This window comes from Mesoplodon mirus, assembly GCF_964341445.2.
Source record: "Mesoplodon mirus genome assembly, contig: HAP1_SCAFFOLD_709, whole genome shotgun sequence".
NCBI classification, from domain to species: Eukaryota; Metazoa; Chordata; class Mammalia; order Artiodactyla; family Ziphiidae; genus Mesoplodon; species Mesoplodon mirus.
In genome coordinates, this window is record NW_028295324.1 from 245,170 (window position 1) to 266,796 (window position 21,627).

Here is a 21,627-nt window from a genome sequence, read left to right on the forward strand (position 1 = left end):
CATTAATAGTAAGGGAATTGGGAAATCTACATACCAATAAAAACAACTTTACTCTACCATTCCAAGTGTAATGTAAATCTATTACAAATGAAGCAAAACATTCCAAAAAAATGAAACCAAATCTAAATTTTTTCAAACTTTTCAAATAAGCGCGGTAGCCGCAAATACAAACGGAGCTACGAAAAATACGTCTATGCATTCTAGGGCGAAATATTGTGTTGTTGAATTGAACAGCTTTTGTATTGGAGATAAAGGCTTTCTCTCTGAAATGTGAAAAGAATATCATTGCCTTTAGAAAATAAGAATTTTAATTTGATGGGATATCTGTAGGCAAAAATCTATAGATTTCAATGGTTTTATTCCAAGTATTAAGGTTCAATACGAACCGACAATATATTAATTTAAAGTTAAAAGCGTTCATTATTTTCTCATTGAATGCACTGGATCAAATAAATCTCGAATGTAATGTGTTGAAAGTTAAAAGCAACCATTCAATCATCGTATGACTCCACATGACGACAGTATGACGCAGTGGTTAGAGGCGCCCTAAAATTCACGATTGATCCTTGGTTCGATTCCGGGCTTACTAAGTCGTCCATATCACTCTGGGATCGGAAAATTATTTAGACTCTTACATTTGTCAGATATCGTAAGTTTGTATAAATTGAATATGTATTCAACCATCTCAATGATGTCTGCTGAAGTCGAATGCATGGCGCATCGCCTCACGGATTGATCAACGACGATCCCTTTGATCCGTTATTTTATGTTTTATGACGTCACATAAGGACTTAAGTCATTGCATATTAACGCATGCCGAAAATCTGTACAACCCTCATTCGAGTGGTTTATAGAGGTTTTTTTCTTTGCACTCCTTAAAACTACTGGGAACTGGGGTTCGCATATTATTTGAAGAAGAACGACTATAAAAATACCCAGGGAAACATGCGTTTAAAGTAAACATCAATAAAATGCTCATTTTCTGTTAATATCTTTAGTACTTTAGTGCTTCGTAAATAACACTACCGAATAGTTTTTGCGCTTGATTAATTAATCTGCAGCTGTTAATAAGTAGGCAGCTAGGCTTTGAAATGACAGCCACCTGAGTCTTCTCCATAAGCAGCACAATCACGCGTGTTGTTTTTTTCAAATAATTGTCCTCGAATGAAGATTAGATCTGTGCTTGGAAATACACCTGCAAACATCTTGTAGAAATTCACAATTGCTTAGAAGTTAGGTAAATCTTAAAGGTTTAGAACATTAGGATTATGTCGAGTATTAAGTTGACATCACTGCAGTTTACAAGTTTCCCTACAGCCTCAATTCACCGCCATCTTCGTGGAATGATTCAAATCATCTGCAATCTGTAAATGAGCTTCTTTCATCAAAAATAACATGACAATAAATAAAAATATATAAATATTATATGACGAGAGAACCGGCTGATCAAGGAGATTTAGAGTAAAGACTGTTAGTAGACTGAACCGGAAAGAGGCTATTTCGATTATATCTCAGTTCTTCATTAGTAATCTGTTGCCTTTCATCATCTTTAGTAATAAAGTTTTTGTATTATCTCTAGCAAAGCAAAGGTGTTACGAAATATTGCTAAGAAATGATGAAAACTGAAGCAAGATATTAGTTCACCTAACACGGTTGGTGATTATTAAATATTAGCTATACACTATTTTTGCAGGAAAATATAACAGGTTAAAAAAACACTGGAAGTAGTCCAAAACAGGAAACAATGCTTCTGTTCAATTGTGAACATAAAGATCTGAATCCAATTCTACTTGAGAAACACAGTGGTTCTACCACTTCTTTCTATTATATGAAGTTGATGTAGAGAAAGTTGTACTCTAATATTCTTAGTTCTACAATACCCATACCATGTCCTAAAATCTCCTCTAAAATTCTGCTTTTGCATCCCGACGTCAAAAATGTGGGCTATTTCTTAGAAAGCCACATCTTAGCTCAGAGTAAGCTTTCTTAACCGTAATAAAAACCTTTAAAATTTACATATTTTTGCGAACGAGGCACATATCGGTTGCATAAAATTCTGCATTTTTGGAAGCGATGAAGTCATTGAATGCAGTTTAAGCCTTCGTTTGTTTCTGAAATTTTTACCGAACAGGAAGCTGTCGAGATGCTTGAAAAAGTCGTAGACGATAGATAAGAGATGCGGCAACTATGGTGAGTGAGGCAGGGTTTCGTGGCCCAGCTCCTTCGACCGTAGCAGGGGAATGACAGCGACTTTTATATTTTCCAAGGTAGAACTCGCCGTTACGATTTTTTTGAAACAAATGTCGCCCTGTGCATTCCTTGGCCTAATCCTCATTGCTGTTTTAAATACTCTATTCTGCAACAACGCCCGAGTTTGATCTCGTTTTCTCCTATTTTTTTCAAGCCGAATCCACACACAAATCCGTGGACCTTCGTAGATGGTGAATACGAGGAAACCAATAAGAGATGTGCTGGGACCCGCAGAACATCTGACGTCGGATAATGGAAGAACAACTTTGCTCCTGTTTTTCGCCCTAATCTTCGTCCATAATTCAAAATACTCCACGGAGATATGTGAAAAAATTCAACTCAGTTAATCCCAGACACATAGTTAGTGGCTAACTTATTAGAACTATGCCAAAAACGACTACGTTAGTAGATAGTGAAACGCTGAAGAGATGGATTTTTGGCTTCTGAATTGTCGGAATGATTTATATTTTTCAAATACAGGTAACCATACTCATGAATAAATCTATGAGTTTTTCTCAATGTGCATGGATTGTATTTTGCATGTCAACTGACCAGAAGGCTGAAATGAAGTGAGGTGGTAGAAATGGGACACCGTGTGAGGTAGATTCCAATAAATAAACCCGACTTGTAATAGGAGGAACTTGACAAGCTACACCTTTGTTAGGTCCTGCATTGCAATGACAAAGCTTGGCAAGCCTGCCGTGGATATCTTTTATCACAGATATTGAAAACAGAAAGCCTCATACAAAAAAATCATTGTGCTCCTGGTGCTCATGGGGTGTGGAGAACAGATTAGTCGACTGTGTCAGAGATGAGCATAAACGGTTTCAATCAATTGATAAACCACAAAACTGATTGTAAAGGTAATGCAGCAAAAAATTATAAAAGATTGAGGAAATATTTGGATTATTTAGAGTAGATTGCCCAATTTCGTAACGCGAAAAGTTCACGTTTTTTTTCACCATTTTTCTTAGTGATCTTGTTCTAATACTAACTTGTACTGATTCTGGGTGGGTACCTGTAGCGTAGTAGTTAGAGGTGCAATGGAATAAGCACTATCTGAGTGTTTGATCTGAGAGCCGATCTAATCAAGTCCTTCCTTCCTCTGGTAACGAGAAATTGGTGCCAGACTAGTCTGGGAGGATAAGGCCAGTGATTTCATACATTGCCAGGTAACCGGAACTCATTGCGTTCAATCACTTTTACAATGCCTGAAGTCGAATCCATGATGCATTGCTCAGAAAATCAACGATAGTGACCAATGCCGAATGGTTTGTCCATTGTCCTTCATTGATTTGGACTACTGAGATAATGTCGTTTCAAAATTTGACTTTTTTAACTTTCAATTGAACAGTGACGCAAAATCGTTGAAACTGGTTGCATTGAACTGCATTTGGTCAGAGAATTGCTAATGATCAATGGTTACAACGTTCGTTTCGGAATGTTTATTGATGGAGAAAAGCAGCTTGAGGATTACAAGGATCGCAGCTACCCTTATGATGACCAAGAGAAAAGACACATGAAGAAAACCCTGAAACACATTTGTGCGAAATTACGCTCGAAGAATTTTGCGGCCACTGGTCATGGATGTTATTGAGCACATGAAATCATAACGCATAAAATCCTGGGAAAATTACTACGGCAAGAATTAGTGTGCAGAAGTCGCTATAATGTACTAAAAATTGGAATATAGGATGTTGATGAAAGATCGGTAAAGACGGTTTCTACTATGTAATTATAAGCAGCGCGAATTGCAAGTGGTAGTGTAGAAGGACATGTTGGAGTTGGACATGTTTACTAATTTAAAGTGGGAATTACGGATTACTGCCACTTCAAAATCCTGGACAACTTCATTCGCACTAAACATCAATTCAGAAGCGACCAAACAGGCCTTTGACGACTTCAGACTAAAAAATCTTATCTTCTGCATGGATGGAATGTCTAAACTTGTACAGTTAAAAAAAAAATTCAGTACTTATTAAGGCTTTCACTTTGGCCGATAAAGTTATTTTTTTTAACGATGTTGTAGTGGTGTTCAATTTTCTGCTCAAAATCGGATATTTATTGCTAAAATAAGAACATGATCGGCGAAGTATCCGTTATTGAGGATAGGTTGAAAGAAAGCTAACGTTAAAAGTGCGAATAGTTCAGACCTTTGTGAGTAGATTTATTCTATTGGCTATCATTCTTTGACGAAAAAGTATACAGCGGAAAGAAGTGCTGGTAAGCAATATTTGTGTTAAATCTAGCTTCACATATACGGAATGCTGCTTTGGAACAGTTATAGGTGTATAGTAAAATAAAGCACGCTGAGAGAAAGGCAAAGGGAGGGGCACGGATGGTGTAATGGATAACTGGTGACCCCCCGGAAAGGGCAATCATCTGGTTGGAAGTTCGCACCGCCCCGAAGTTTTGCAAATATCTCAGTGTCTTAGCCGTTATTTCGATTGATAATAACACTACCGATTAACAGAAATAGGTAGTTAAAAATGAAATTCAAAATTATAGGTGTGTTTAAATCTAGGCAAATTATCATCTTTAAATTTTGACCCCAAATTAAGTAAAACACTAATCCAGCACAGTATCAAAATGGTGTCTTAATGGCATCTCTTAATGGGGTATATTTAAGGAAATATCAGCTTGAAAACTAAACTATATTTGGCACTCGACATGATTACTACATTAAATCCGAAGGCACTCGAAAAAGTCTCTTGCACGCTTTCTCGACGCTTTTCACCCGCTCGATGCTGATTTGTTCAAGTGTTGGATGGTCCAATTGTAGGTGAGGAAATCGAATGCTGTTTTCGGATGTTGACTGGTCATAGTGAATAGACATGTGTAGATAAAATGGTAAACCCTGAAATTTTCGATTTTCACAGTTTGAATCCATTGATACCAATGAATATGAACTGTATACTCCGTGTCGTCACTTTACTCTTTATATTCGTTTATGTAAAAATCACTCTTTTATATTCGATCACTTATTTTTAATTTCAAAAAGGAATATTACATTTTGGACAAATAAGCAATACTTAGAAAACTAAGTATAAAAAATAAGGTATATCCATTTACCACGTCGCATTTTAAAAAAAAAAAGAAGAGCAAGAGTAGAAAACGTGAAATATGTTAGTTTTTGTGACACTCTCCCTAGCTAAGATAAGTGCACGTTAAATGTAAGATGGCTTTAAAAAACAACCTTTTGAAGGATGCGAGTAATCCTAAATGCTTTATGCCAAGGATTAAAAGTCCGAATGACGACTGCAGAAATTTTCATGTGACACAAAGATTTTGATTTAAAAAATTAGTACATAAAGGAGACAACCAGATGATATTTTATTGATTCTGGTATAATAAAAAGTAGTTTCGCCTTTTATGGTCATTGTTTTTCCATGAGATAGCGATTTTTTACTATGGAATTATAGCTTTCTTACCTAAGCTTTATAACTTTAAGTGATATCAAGCTTCTTGCACAAATTTTTGCTAGTAACAATAAGGATGATGATCTTAGAAATGCATATTAGTTGACTCAGTCTTCCTCATTGATAATGATGTAAGGTGTGACACAGGCTGAAACTTATAGGAATGATAGAACAAAATTCTAATAAAGAATACTACCATGATATTCGTCCAAGCAGGCATTACGTTCATTTCGTGTGTTTCGGAAGTAAGCTCACAGGCAACGAGCATAAGCTTTTTACGGATTTTCCTCGCTAACGAGTATGTGGTCTTCGAACTTTCGGCAGATGAGTAATGTTATTGCTAACAAATATTTGAGAAACTCAGTTGAGAAAACACTACATATGTTATACTCTTTTCATAGTGTTTTGTATATATCACCTTTTTTACAGAATGGGTGAAATCTGATTTTTACAGGCACCAAGAGATCAGTATCGCCTCTTATAACTCAGCTCTGGCTTGCAGTTTTGTGGAAGCTCATCTGTGAAATAACGAGGAGAAATGTAACAAAAATATTTTTAAAAATTTAATCATATAGATAATGATGTATAATAATGCTAAAATTTGAAAGAGAAAACGTTCTTCCAAAAACTTGGAGTGAATACTTTTTAAATCATGAATTTACCTCAAACGAGTTCGAAATCATAGCACGATACCCAACGAAGCAAGCTTTACATCTACTGTTTAGTCTATAATTGAACAATTTATTTGATTGAAACAACTGCGCAAAAGCAACAAACAAACATAAACTAATAATTTACTATTTATCCCCGTCGAAAACGCTTCTATTCACGTAGAATACTTTTTAAATCATGAATTTACCTCAAACGAGTTCGAAATCATAGCACGATACCCAACGAAGCAAGCTTTACATCTACTGTTTAGTCTATAATTGAACAATTTATTTGATTGAAACAACTGCGCAAAAGCAACAAACAAACATAAACTAATAATTTACTATTTATCCCCGTCGAAGACGCTTCTATTCACGTAGACTTAGAGCCTGAGGAGTTTTGTTTCAATATTAATACACTTTATATCGATGGAACATTCTATCGATATGCTGTTTTTCAATACTTTATATTATTGTAGTATAATGAAGCCAAAGATTGTAGTGAATAACTTCTCACAGTTTCAAATTACTTTATTAATTACATTTCTGGTTGGTTTCATGCAAAAACATACAAGCGATATGACGGAATTAGTCGTCACAGCTGACACCACTTGCTCGCTAATTTCCGCTATTGCTGACAATGTGGCGCTGATCCAATGTTCAGTGTTCTCTTCTTTTTCCCATTATCTTTTCTTTGATCTTGATTCTGTAAATTGGTAAATATTGAACAAGGGAAGTAAAACTGAATCAAAGAACTAGAAAATGGATGTATTGCACTTATATCCTCAACCCCTCAAGAGGTAGGGGTGTATTTTTTTTTGCTAAAGTGATTGTAGTTGCTTAGTCAAGAACGGTAGAGATAAAAAATCGATAGTATACCGTAATGCTTGCTGACTTTCTAAGATTATGTCGCCATCTGCATTTAAGAGCTCACCTTAACGATCTCACTCGGTCTACATGCGAACACATCGTCCGCTTCATTGTAAAATGAACTAGAATAATTTGAAAGCAGAGTGATTTGATAAAACTTGCATGTTAAACTGAAGCATAGCTGTCCTGAGTTAGAGATTAATGGAATTAGCGACTATGTGCAAATTTTTGTTAGCTGCATAGATAAAAAGAAAGATTGTGACCTTGTGATTGAGTATGAAAGTCGTTACATCATTTGCCACCATTGACACGAGTAATTACGAGATTTATTTGAATAAAATTCATCTATTCACATAGAAAAGGCTATGATGGAAGATTTAAAAAAAATGCTCGTCAAAACTTCAGAAGTCTACGAAAAAAAATCAAATTATGTACATGTAAGCATCACAAGACAAGAAATGTTGGAGGAAAGTGATAGTGATAGCACGAAATGCTATAGAAATCTTAACGAAAAGAAAGGAAGTAAACAAAGAACACGATGAATGTTGGGTGATCAAAAATTGCATTTAAGAACTGTTTATGAAATGTGAAAATTAAACCATTGAAATGATAATGTCTTCATGCAGATTCTTCTACCTTGACTGGCTTCAAAAGCTTCTCCTTTGAAATGAATTTCCTCATATCTTTAGCCGACCAACGGTCTTTTCCTCGTGCCGTCAACGTTCTAAAAGAAATATGCTCTTCTTCCACGACTATCTTAAGACTTCGAAAATTATTTAAACAAGTAATTTTTCTGCTCAATTACTGAATAATAAAAATAGACTCCTATACAAGTTTTAAGCACTAGAAATGTAACATTTTTGTTTTGTCCTCAATGATTTACTTGTCGACCGGGATGAAAGCGCTCCTGATTGTCAAACTGTGATGTACAACAGAGTTTCTTCCGACAGATGATCGCCCAAATTGAAAACGAGTTTGAGATTTACATCCAAAAACCAAGCTGTTATAAATTATTGAGAATAATAGCTATTTTCCTGTGAAGCATAGTCGTTAAGTTGTAAACCTTGAGAAATTCCTAGTAATGTTATAACGGGAAAAGAAAGAGATCTCACTAAACCACTAACTAATTTTACCGTGCGGATTGGCAGTGATAACGTTGATAAAGGTATGGTCATCTCTGTAGAGCTTTTTCCATGTCTATATAGTACTCTTCGACGTCGTCATAGTCGTGACTATATGTGAGTGCGTAGACGATGAAGAATGTCAACGCCGGTATAGGCGCCTCTTCAACCGTATTCGCCCAATTCGAGTTGCTAGTTGATCGAAAGAATCAATGTTTATGGTCATATTTGTGTCGACGGGGGCACCGACGCTGCCGACTTTCCTGTTTTCGCATGTTCTCGAAAGCGTTTCTCCAGTACAATAGACGGTGTCAAGTGGGCGGTATCATCTCATTTGGACCAGTCCGAAAACAACGACCTTGATCTTCTTAGCCTGCATCAACAGTTTCTCAGTGGAGAACCTAGATGCAACAGATCTTGTGTTACAACTATAAATTAACTATAACTGCTAAAAAAATTGGTAGGTCGTCTGTCCTTGTTAATGTTAGGCAGTAGTAACACATAACAGACCACAGTTAATTTCACGGATGCCGCAACTTGCTGGTTTTTCAACAATACACGATGGTTTTAGGGTTCAGAAAATGATATTATTGTGGAAAATACTTTCCTCTATTGCTCTAAGAGTATGAATTGTATGCATGCTACTATTTACACTATGTTATCAAGTATACAGCACAAAAATAGCACCTTTACAATTTTGGAGTGTTTACCAGTTTATGTTGAGCGCATTTTTGTATTTTCTATATCCCTCATTCCATATGACAACTATGGTTCATTATAGCGACTATTATTAAAATCACAATAGATTACCAGTCGAATTAAAGGTCGATGCACTTGCCCAAATATTTTTGGAAATAGTTAAGTATACAGAAAACATTTCAAGATCCATGCAGGCCATAAACGATAGGCGAGATTGATTATCGAATGATTATAAAAATTCCCGTAAAAAACTTCTGTGAACTGCTGAAGAGGCCTGCATCCGATTGGATTCAGATGGTCGATTAAGTGTTAATAATAAGGTGTTGACACATAACCAACCACTGTACTGAAATTATAACACACCACATCCATCCAGCGCTTCGCAGAGATTTTTTACCGCACTTCTTGTTGGGAGTCGATAACAAATCTGACCGAACCGCTATGTCTGCACGGATTATGAGAAGATGTTCTCTATCCTTAATAATTTACAAACAAAATCCTGTTGGAGATGGTCATTTTATGACGAGACAGTGTTGCTTTTAAAGAGGACGCCATAGAGAATGTGGGTCATAAAGAGACGCACTCAAGTGAATTACGAGACTCTGAAACACCTTTGAGCTATGTGGTCCATACCTTATCGGAACCGAACAACTTTTCGTAGAAAACTTCAAGACTTTTCTGCTCTCCATAAAATCAACTGCGATCATTTATGTGTTAAATATGCAATTTTCTCTATATTTCCACATAACCGCATTTTTACCAGCATTTACAAGCATTTTTCAGCTGTGTTGAGTCCACTTCTATATTTTTTATAGCCGCCCTTTACATATGATAACCATGTTCTATCATAGCGATACGAATTAAAATGTCAGTCAATTACCATTCAAATTACTAGTGGATGAAATCTTTCCAAAAAAAAAAAAACGGTTTTAATAAATGTGCAGAGTTATTAGGCGTTGAAAATAGCTCTTTACAAGTAATGATCGCTACCACAAATGTTTTGGACAAGGTATCGATTGAGCCCAAAAAGTACGATAAAAAAACTCTATGTAGCAAAATAAACGGTGAGAACAAGATTCAATGGATACAATGCAATTCCTCCACTTCGCCCTCTACGAATGTACAGCATACAAGTTATCTCGAGCATTACGTGTCACGTCATTTAATCTTATGAGAAATAACTAGCTTAAACTCTTCGCGATCCACCCCTCCTTAAGACCTCAAAGCTACAATTATTTGGGATAGCTAATTATATGAAAGCGTGGGGAATCATTCATGCTTTTTGAGCGTTCTTAATTTCTTATGTTATTTTAAAGCCTTAAATTTTTTTAAATTTCATATGACAGTCTTTCTTATTAGCTCTCCAGAAACCACGCTTAATGCTTTTCTTTTGCTTTTTTCTTGTTGCGTATGATTGGTGGTTTTTTTCTTCTAATCAAAGACAAACGGGTTTTTATATTAAAGAATTTGTTTATCGTATAATATGTGGTTTATTGCAGATTATTTCTCAAGTATTTCACCAACGAAATTGTGTTATTCAAGCATGCAGGTGGCTATTTTAGTGTTTTCAAAATGGCGGATTTATTCAGTGTATTCAAATCGTTGTAGATAACTAGCTGAGCCTATACGAGACCTTTATGACACCGTTTCAACTTAGAGGCGGTTATTCCTCAAGGAAAGTCTACGCAATATTAAGGAACATTGAAGATATTGTGATGGACATACACTTCGTTGACATAAATAGGTGCGCTATGTTTCATATGCATTTCATGTAGTTACAGTTTTTCCAGTTTTCGGAAACAGAGGATATTTTTCTTATAACTAGAGAATGGAGATCTATTTTTCTTATAACTGGAGAATAGGGGTTGAGAACATAAAAGAAGAGACTTTTACTGGCAACACTTGAAAGTGTTTTACTGGTATCCACTTCTATCTTTTCATACCCACTAATTCCATACTATAAACATGATTCGTGATTGCGATTGAAATTGGAATACCTCTCAATTACCAGTCAAGTAGTTGGTCAATTATCTCGTTAATTGAGTTTTTTTTTTAAAAAATGGTTTATTTATTGCGAACTGTGTATGTTTTTTTAGAAAATGATCGCTTGTTGTTCAAGAAATCAAAAAAAATTCTTCACATTACTTACTTAACCACTCTGATCTCATATTACTTCATAAAGCACAAAAACTCAGTTTCAAATGGCAACTCCAAGAAGCCTGATGGCATCTACATCTATTTTTATGCTGAATTCGTCACTCTGGATAGCTTTAGCGGCACCTCTCGAATGAAAATAGTTTTGATATCGATGTATCCCCTCATCAAGGAAACTCAAGCTATTCTTCAATACTACGTAAATGAAATAATTTTGCTCATGTTTATGACTACTGAAGAGTGAGGTTGATGGTTTCTCATTCTACAAGTTTCCTCAAACAACTGATATTGGGACCAAATTCATTGCCTCTGCTTGTCCATATCTTCACGCATTTGGTTAATATTTAGCACTTAAAGCTAATTTCACTTCCGCTATTTATTTATTCTGCTGCATAGCTTTTGCTATCGAAAAATCATTTTTCGATCGAAGTTAACCACCTTATGGTAACATAACCAAATATCTTAACTATATGTACGTTTGTTAATAATACTATTGTATAGCTGTAATATTTTAAAGTTAATTCTACATAGTTGTGGTTGAATAACAATGTTTCTTCTTTTTTCCAGTAACAGACAAGTACGTGCTTACCAAACATTTAGTTGATTATCAAATGAACAGAAACGTCGCGTATCTTCGTCCTGGGAATGCGAACAACTAAATAAGTAATACTTTTTTTATTTTACATGACTCACATTACACATAATGGAGATTCCAAAACTTCTTGCATTCGACTCTTGCATTCATTGTTTGTTACGAAAATTCTTATGAATAGCAAAATTTCATTTTCTCACGTTTTAATTGCATATATCTTGCCACCTAGAGACCAATGCCAAAATCCATGTAGCGGTAGCATCCTTTTGACGCCTGCAGTAATATCTAACTCAAATACTGAAATCATTAGGATGGGACCGAATTTTGTTGGTTTCAGTAATACACCACCTATCATTGTAGTGTGTGACCCAATCTCTATCCATTGCGGTTCATCAACCAATGTCAATTATTAGGGTGTTGGAATCATGTGATGCAGAACATTTGTTCTATGCTAAAGCTTTTCCCATAAAAGTAATCCTTTCTGTTCACATAGAAGACAAGGGACTTCTAGAAAAGTTTCCATGATGCTTTTCCCGCCCTCCTTCTATCCACAATGATTCTGTAAACCGTTATGAAACTCTCACAACTAATCTATCAGTGCAGATATATTTCATTACATTTTTTTTCAGCAATGAAGGTGTAACTTGTGCAAATAGTTCACACCAATGGAGTCTCGCTGGTAAGATAAATGAAGGCAGTGTTATTGATGCCGAAATTTATGATGACTGCCAGAGGCACAAGCTTTGGTTCAATGCCGCACTGAAAAGAAGCTTTTTCTTTCAAACTAAATGGAAAGTATACTGGTTCACCAAATTTTCAAAGAGTTGTTCGTGCAATTCGTAAATTTGAATTCTTATTTTTCTTTGTCTTCATCCTCTTAATGTTAAACGAAAATTCAATGATGTAGTAGTTAATGTAGGAAACATCCAACATACTAGTATTTGTCTATATGTGGTGGTAAAAATTCTTTATAAAATTCCAGGCATAGCTCGAATTTCCATTTTATGTATATATTTGTGAGTGAATGCGTGCACTTAACAAAGTTCTATGTTCTTGACAGCTGATTAACACATTCGTAAAGACCTCTGTAGGGGTCATACGGGAGTCAATGGGAACCACATCTTTACATTAGGTCATTTCAGACGATACAAATGACTCCATACATCGAATGCAATTTCTTTTATCAGTCTATGTGTATTTATATTTTATTGCTTTATATTCGCCGATATACTGCAAAGCGCTACTTAAAAGTGAACAGTTGACTTATTCCGTTTCTCTTAATTGCTTGTTTATGTCGTTGGAATGCCACAAACACATCTATCTATGAAATATTAGTTCTACTTTGTGCTGTAATGAAGCTTTTCGTTTATCTGAACGATTTTAAACTGGATAGGAGCTGAACTTTTATGGGGCGAACAGGGATTCTAATAACGATTTCCAGTAGGTTTTAAGTCAGCTCTTCAACGACAGTGATGCTAAAGTTTTTGAAGCTTATGAGCATTGAGTTCTCTGTGTAGGGGTCCACGATGAATTTACGTCAGAGAATGAGTATAGAGATGAGGAGTTTCTCGGCATCTTATTATGAGTTTTGAAGCTAGTTATCAAATGTACATAGACCCTGAGGACATTGCTCTTCGTATCTTATATTAGGGCTTTAACTGTTAATTCTTCTTTTATTGAAATATGAACCTTTCTTCTTTCTTTTTTTAAAGAAATCCTAACTGGAGCAATGTGGTATTGTTGCTGTTGTTTTTCTTTTTGACACAAGATACAGCCTATGATCCCCCCATTAACTGTAGTCTCCATAAAATGTTGTGCTTTAAAATCTGAATTTATTAGTGATACTGTGCCAACAATGAAGAAATGTAAGTCTCCCAGCGTTGCTTCTTTAAAGTAAATAAGGCACAAAGATAAATGTAACAGTCGCCAATTAAGTAAAATGTTATCTCCTTTCCCCTATAACTATAACCCTAGCATAACCTGTCCCTTTCCTGTTCCAGGATAATGAAAGTACATCAGGCTTGGTAACCAATTCTGATTCGCTCAGTGATTGAAATTCAACAGCCCATAGAGATCCCCCTGCAACGTTCGAACACTAACACATTATTTTTTAACCAGTTATTTTAGCGGATTAAATTTTTATGATTTATTAAAATAATTCCTTTTCTGCTAAAATTCCTCCATTTCAACGCGAAAATTTCAGTTGTTTTCTTTTTAATTGCTTCTATTCCTATTACTTCACATATCAATAATAACATTGGTAAAGCGCATAAAGGCGTTCAAGCTTTCTAGGTACATATCAATAGTATTTCTTTGTCGTTATGAAATTCTTAATTCCTGGTTAAGTTGGTTACAACCTCTTATTTCTAAAGTGAAAGTTAAATCTACAAGTCGACATCGGAAATCATTTTTACTTTTTACCCGAACCTTTTCATAACAATTTTTCTTGCACTCCTCTGTGCAATTTGTCAATGGAAATTGTTAAAAAATGTTGGCATGTCTATCCTGATTTATCTCTGATATTCCAAGTTGCACAGTCAGTCGTAGAAAAAACTTTCGTCGATGATTCTGATGAGTTAGATGTATTCGAAAAGCCTTCACAAGCAAAACTAAATGTTTTACCAAATTTTCCCAGCTGCTACTATGTTTTGTGTATTCTTTTCTCAAAAGTAGTTGAAATTATGGATTTTACTTTCTCTCCATTTTAGGCACTCTTCTATTACTCTAGTTAAAAATTTCTTCAAATTGATTTGAAGTAATGTTGAATTTTAAATTCAACATTATAAATTAACCGCAGCTTCAGCTTAGCTTGGGTTTAAGGCCGATTTGGGCACCCAAGATCATCCCGATAACGGGTGAGTGCTGATAGCGTTGATAAAAGTAAAATAAAAAAAAAAAAAAGCACGCTGAGAGAAAGGCAAAGCGAGGGGCACGGATGGTGTAATGGATAACTTGGTGACCCCCCGGAAAGGGCAATCATCGGGTTGGAAGTTCGCACCGCCCCCAAGTTTTGCAAATATCTCAGTGTCTTCTTAGCGGTTATTTTGATTTGAAGTAGTTTTTGACTTCGCTTCCCATAACGATGAGGATAAGTGCTAATAATGGAAAAGCTGACCTACTATCTCGAACCTCAAATTGACATTGATTTTACATCTAGAGTGCTAGTTATGAGGGCTTTATCTTATAACGATTTAAAACTCTTATGAAAGTTGGAGGATGGAAAGAATCCAGATGGTATATAAGAAGTGCTAATTGTAGGAGTTTTGCAAAAAAAAAGTTTAGTTACTTACGTGTTTACGACATAAAACACTGGTGAACAGTTAGCCATTTTACAGACAAATAGTTTTGATTACACCCAGTAAACAACTGCACTCTACAATTCGTCAAAGGGATTTTTAACATCTTCTCGTCCGTTGAAAGGTAGCTCTATTTTTTCAAGAAGCAGAGATCTCTCTACTGGCCGGTCTCCTCATTAACAACATAGAAAAGTTAGGAAAACATAAAAAATTGGACAAAAAAACTGCATAATTAACACAAATACAAGATCAAGACTGCATCCAAGTTGATCTATTTAAAGGCAGAAAAACTTAAAAATTTTTTTTTTGTATTTTGGTAGAGACATTGAGAAACAGCAGATGTAGCTGAATTACAGCGTATCGGACAGTTACACTATTTTAAATGTAAAATCGTATTGACCCACTAGGGTTAGTCTACCCATGAAGTGTCAACTTGAAAGAGGATTGTTCGAAAATCGGATCTCGAAATATTTGCAAATCCTGCAAAAACAACGAGTACATGCGTCATCGGTACAAAACTGAAATATATCATAAAATACGAAGTATACTTTAACATATACCTGTTCAACCACAACATATTTGAGCAAAATGTCAAGTGCGGCATCATTAACATTCACAACTACCACGTGTTTCAATTGGTCTAATTTTCTAGAACGTCAGTCACTATCTATTATAAAATAGATGGCGGAGCAAAGGTCGAAATTTCAAATATGTACTAAACGGGGCGCGTGTAGCGCAGTGGTTAGAGGTGTCCTGCAATACACAGTGGATTCGATCCCGCGTTCTGCGCACACCAAGCCCTCCATCCCTACTGTGTCGGCAAATTGGTGGCAGACATGTCTGGGAGGATAAAAACACTGAATTGACTTACCCCCGCAAATCATTGTATATGACACATATGCATTCAATCACCTCTAAGATTTATAATGAAGTCGAATACATGGCGTATCCCTCGGGGACTGATCAACGCCAACTATCCTTTTTATCCTTTATCTTTTTTTTTATACCTAAACGAGCACATAGCAAAAAATTTCTGCGGTAGACTCACAAGCTCTCTTCGCGGTGAGCCTTTTCTCATTACAGTGCTCACTTAGAACCAAGAGTTGATTGTATCACAGTGTCTACTACACATCATCTACACTCCTTAACTATAAATTAACATCAACATACATCATGAGTGTAGTGGAAGACACATATCTCAGCATGTGCTACATTCATATGCTTCCTTAGATTCTTTTTCCTACATCAAAGCATCCACGGATCTCCATTCACTGAGGTTTTTCCTCACGGATGGATCTCGAGCCGGCGGTCGCGAGGCTACGTGGCGCGTCCCCAGGTGGCGGATAGGGGGTGAAACGCGGACCAAAAGCGACCTTGTACTGTCCAGAGCCGCAGGTGGATTAAGGGGATGGACTCCCTTTTTCTGCTGCGCCGATTTCGCACATACCTTCTGTTGCTGTGTAGACATGTTCGTGCACGCGTGTGTGGATATGCTCTTGCAGTGCAGATTGTATTCTACAAGTAAATTCGGCTAAAAGCCTGCAAGCAAGTGACTGGGAAGTACATGTGAGGCGGTTAGTAGTCGCCTCCAACAAATAAGCTCAATGTCCACTCTACTAAACTCTGGGAAAGACTGGCAAGCTACTCATGAGTATATTTAGCCCCATGGTCAGAGCCCGGCAAGCTACTCCGTCGGTACAAAAAACGCCAAAAACAGTATAACAAATGGGCCTCATTCCCCTGACCCCGAAAGAGCCCCCGATACTGCAGCGTTGGGTAGGACGAGTACGGAGAGGCTGCTAAAATCTCAGGGCCATTCTAGGCTGCCTAAATGTGATAGGACTAAGGTGACGATCTGTACCTACAACGCAAGATCGCTTGCATCAGAGTCCGCTGTTGAGGACTTGCTGATGCAAGCCAGAAAAATCAGGTACGACGTCATCGGACTGGCTGAGACGAGGAGACATCGTTCCTTTAACGCCGTGCATGATTCCGGAGAAGAACTCTTCCTTGGAACATGCGACAATAGAGGAGATGGAGGCGTTGGTGTCCACGTCAACCCGAGTTTGGCCATGAACATCGAATCGTTTGAGCAACTAACAACCCGAATCGGACGGTTAAGGTTGAAGAGATGTGGGCCTATGCCAGCTTTGACTATCTTCGTCGTCTACGCACCAACTTCAAGCTACGACGAAGATGAGGTCGAAGCGTTTTATATGGACTTGGAAAAGTTCTACAGAGAAGATCATACTTTCTTCAAAGTCATAATTGGCGACTTCAACGCTAAGATTGGACCGAGAAGAATGTCTGAAGAACATCACATTGGGACCCACGGATTAGAATGGAACGAACAGGGAGAGAGGCTATCCGAGTTTATCATGACGACCAAGACAATCCATGGTAGCTCACAGTTCCAAAAGCCCCTCTCTCAACGCTGGACGTGGGAATCCCCCAATGGAGAGTACCATAATGAAATAGACCACATCATAGTAAACCGAAGGTTTTGCCTAACCGATGTCGCTGTTGTCCCCAAGTTCTACACCGGATCAGACCATCGCCTTCTTCGTGCAAAATTCTTTTTTTCGCGGAAAGGAGAGAAAGCCGCTATGTTCAAAAAACGAAATCCCAAAACTGCCGTTAATTGGGATTTATTCAAATCAATAGTCGGCCTATGGAAAGATTCTGTTACTGACAACATTGACGAAGAATACAATCGGCTTATTCAACATCTTCACGTTAGTGCTATAAGCGCCGAGTGTCCCAAAGTCACTAAGAGACGTCTCTCTCCAGAAACACTCGAGTTGATACGCCAACGTGGTATTGCGCGAGCCACAGGCAACCGACAACTCACGTCCGAACTCGCAAAACTGTGCAGAAAGGCAATAAAATAAGATCTCAAAGAGAGAAGAACTGCAGTGATGGTTGAAGCTGCTGAAGTTGGGAAGAACATTCGCAACGTTCGCCGGAGCTTTGCCAATTATAAAACTAAGATGATTGCACTCCGACGCCCAGACGGAACACTTACAGCTTCAAGAAGGGCAATGGAGAAAATCATCCACGACTACTACTCTGATCTTTTCGACAGCCACGTCCTCCTCCCTACATATGAAATCAAAGAGGACGAATATGTTGTTCCACCGGTTCTCCCTTCAGAAATCCAACATGCTATCTCATTTCTGAGAAGCCGCACAACACCCGGTCTAGACAGGATAAGACCTGAACATCTGAAGAACCTTCCGCCAGTTCTAATCAACACACTGGCTCGTCTCTTCACGCGCTACCTGTCGGAATGCAAGGTTCCAAATCAATGGAAGATCAGCAAGACCGTGTTGTTGTACAAAAAGGGAGACCTCCACGACATTGGTAATTATCGCCCAATCTGCCTGCTGTCCGTCGTCTATAAACTTTTCACTCGAGTCATCCTCAACAGGATTGATAGAACACTGGACGAGGTACAGCCATGCGAGCAAGCAGGGTTCCGAAAAGGATTCAGCACGATAGACCACATCCACACAATAACGAGGCTCATTGAAGTGTCACGAGAGTATAAAAGACCGCTCTGTCTAACTTTCATCGACTTGAAGAAAGCCTTTGACTCCGTTGAGACAGAAGCGGTGATTGAAGCTCTGGGAAACCAGGGCGTCGCTGCTCAGTACATCAAGATCTTTCGTGAGCTATATAAGGATTTCACAACTATCATATCACCATTCTACAACGAAATTAAAATTAACGTAAAGAGAGGTGTTCGACAAGGCGACACAATCTCGCCAAAACTGTTTACAACGACCCTCGAAGACGTTATGCGAAAATTGGAATGGGAGAATGAAGGAGTGAAAATCGACGGTCGGCAACTACACCATCTTCGCTTTGCTGATGACATCGTTCTTATAACATCAAACATCAGTCGGGCGGAACGAATGCTTGCCGAGTTCGACAAAGTGTGTGGAAATATTGGCCTTCGGCTAAATCTAACAAAAACGATGTTCATGAGGAACGGATGGGTATCTAATGCCCCATTTACGCTCAACGGAACAAATATCTCCGAATGCTCTAGTTATGTGTATCTAGGTCGAGAAATCAACATGATGAACGACTTAGCTCCAGAGCTGAGCAGGAGGAAGAGAGCGGCATGGGGAGCTTTTAAGAGCATCGAGGATGTAGTGAAGAGAATGAAGAACACTCGACTCCGTGCCCACCTTTTTGACTCAACGATTCTTCCTACCTTAACGTACGCATCAGAGACCTGGTGTCTACGTAAGCAGGATGAAAGAACACTCAGCGTTACTGAACGCGCAGTCGAAAGGGCGATGCTAGGACTGTCCCGTATCACACAAGTGAGAGAGGGAATACGAAGCTCCGACCTACGTCAACGATCGAAAATTAGAGACGCCGTTCTTCACGCCAAAAAGTCAAAAATAAGGTGGGCCGGGCACGTGATGCGATTCAATGACAACCGATGGACAAGAGCCGTAACGGATTGGATTCCTCGGGATGTCAAGCGCACAACAGGAAGACCACCGACCCGATGGTCAGAGTTCTTCACAAAAACGCTGAAGGAATGGTATGATGCTCAACGTGTCCCTGGAGCGAGCAGAACCCATTGGGCTACTCTTGCACGCGACAGGGACGGATGGAGACAGTACTGGCGCCCGCTCGATACACTCGAAGATCAACGGGAATCCAGGTGATCCAGGTGACATCAAAGCATGCGTGACGATGCTACTTTTTCGATAATCGCAAACAATTTTCGTTAATTGGAGTGCTTGTGGATAGAGATAAAAGACAAAACGCTCAACGTTGATGAATGCGCCATGCATTCGTCTTCATCACGCAGATGTGAATGAATGCATATGTGACCCATCCCATAACTTTCGGTGGCCTACCGAACAATCAAGCCAATGTTCAACTCATCAAGTCCTCTTCAAAGTGTTCTATCGATTCTTTATAAGCATTATTAAAAGTTCGATTTTTCAAAGCTCGTAATGGACGTATTGTAGCCGCAAACACAAACGATACACTTCGGTAAGCAATCGAGCTCGCTCACTAAATCGTCCCAGTTTTCGAAACAGGAGCCTCAGTACCAAAAGCAAAAACCAACCCAGTCGCAAGAACTCGCCACTGTACAAGTCCAGGATCTATTTAATAAGAGGACAATAGAACATGATATTTTTTTACTACATGAAAATGATGCAAAGCGAAAACACATGGAATAGCATCAAATGAAATTCTACGCGGTCGGAAGTATAACAATCTTTGATTTACTAAACACATCACTCTCATAACACGACGTTGACTGCGAAAAACGAAAGCCTTCAAACGTTGGATTTATGTAGAACTTTTTATGATGCTCAATATTATAGGCGACCTAACTCTTATCATGAGATAGCTGTGATTTTCGCCATGCTCTTACGCTTTTGTTTTCGGCTACGCGGTGGAAATATATAAATCGTTTTTACAGTTTCGCTAAGCAAGACAAGAGATGGACCCCTACACTGCAACGAAATTTGTCGTAGGCGAATTTCCAACCCGTGACTGCCCTATCTGCGGGGGTCACCAGTTATTCACCACACCCATCTGTGCGCTTTGCTTTGCCTTTCAGTATGTTTTACTTCTATCATTGCTATCACCATTCGCCGTCAACTTGATTACCTCTGATTGTGTTAATTGCCCAAATCGGTTTTAAACCCCAATTGAGCTGAAGCTGCAGTTAGCTTACAATGTTATTAACTTTGTCAATTCTTCTTCTCTCCTCTTCCGCAGACACAACCAAGCGGTTGGTCGGAGATCGAGAAGTGGCTCTGAAGAAGGCGATACGGCCGAAAGTCAGCCCAATAAGTAAAATTGTTTACCAACGTTGTGTTTGTTCAAGTATTAAACAATGCCGAGATTAAAGGATAGTCGGTCTTGGAAACTGTTATTAACTTTCTTTATTAACTGCGTAATTCTTTTTTTTAGAATTAGGGAATTAATAATGAAAGTTATTAATATTTTTTACTGTTTTTTTTTGTGTCACGATAGCGTCTATGCGCTCCAAACGCTTTACAAATATCGTTATTTATTTCTGACGCTTTTACGCTCTCTTACTTCTTGTCACACTATTTGAAATCTTTACTAATAGTAGTAAAATCCAGTTGTTGAGGTCTCTGAAAAACCACCCCCTAATTTTGCTATGCCTTCCCAATAGTCGGTCCTGGTATTAAGATAATCAAAAATTCGATTGAACTCCCACATGTTATCTATTCCCTCTCATAAAACCAGGATCATTGAAGGTATGCTTCAACACAATGTATGCTTTCTACTTCTATCGATCTCTCTTTATATTGACGTCTTATTTGTGTAAGTGCCTAACTAATTATGTTTAAGATTTACATTAATATAAGTCCCGTGTAGTAGCACACGAGAGAAGTATAACACCCCACTGGCCGCCTAAATAATCTCAAATCCGAGAACACGAAATAAATAGAATGGAACGAACAGAGCGGGAAACTATCAGAGTTTATCACTAAAGCCATTCATAGAAACTCGTAAACCCGGTGACGTACATTTCAACACTGGACGACTTATATCCTTCGTAAT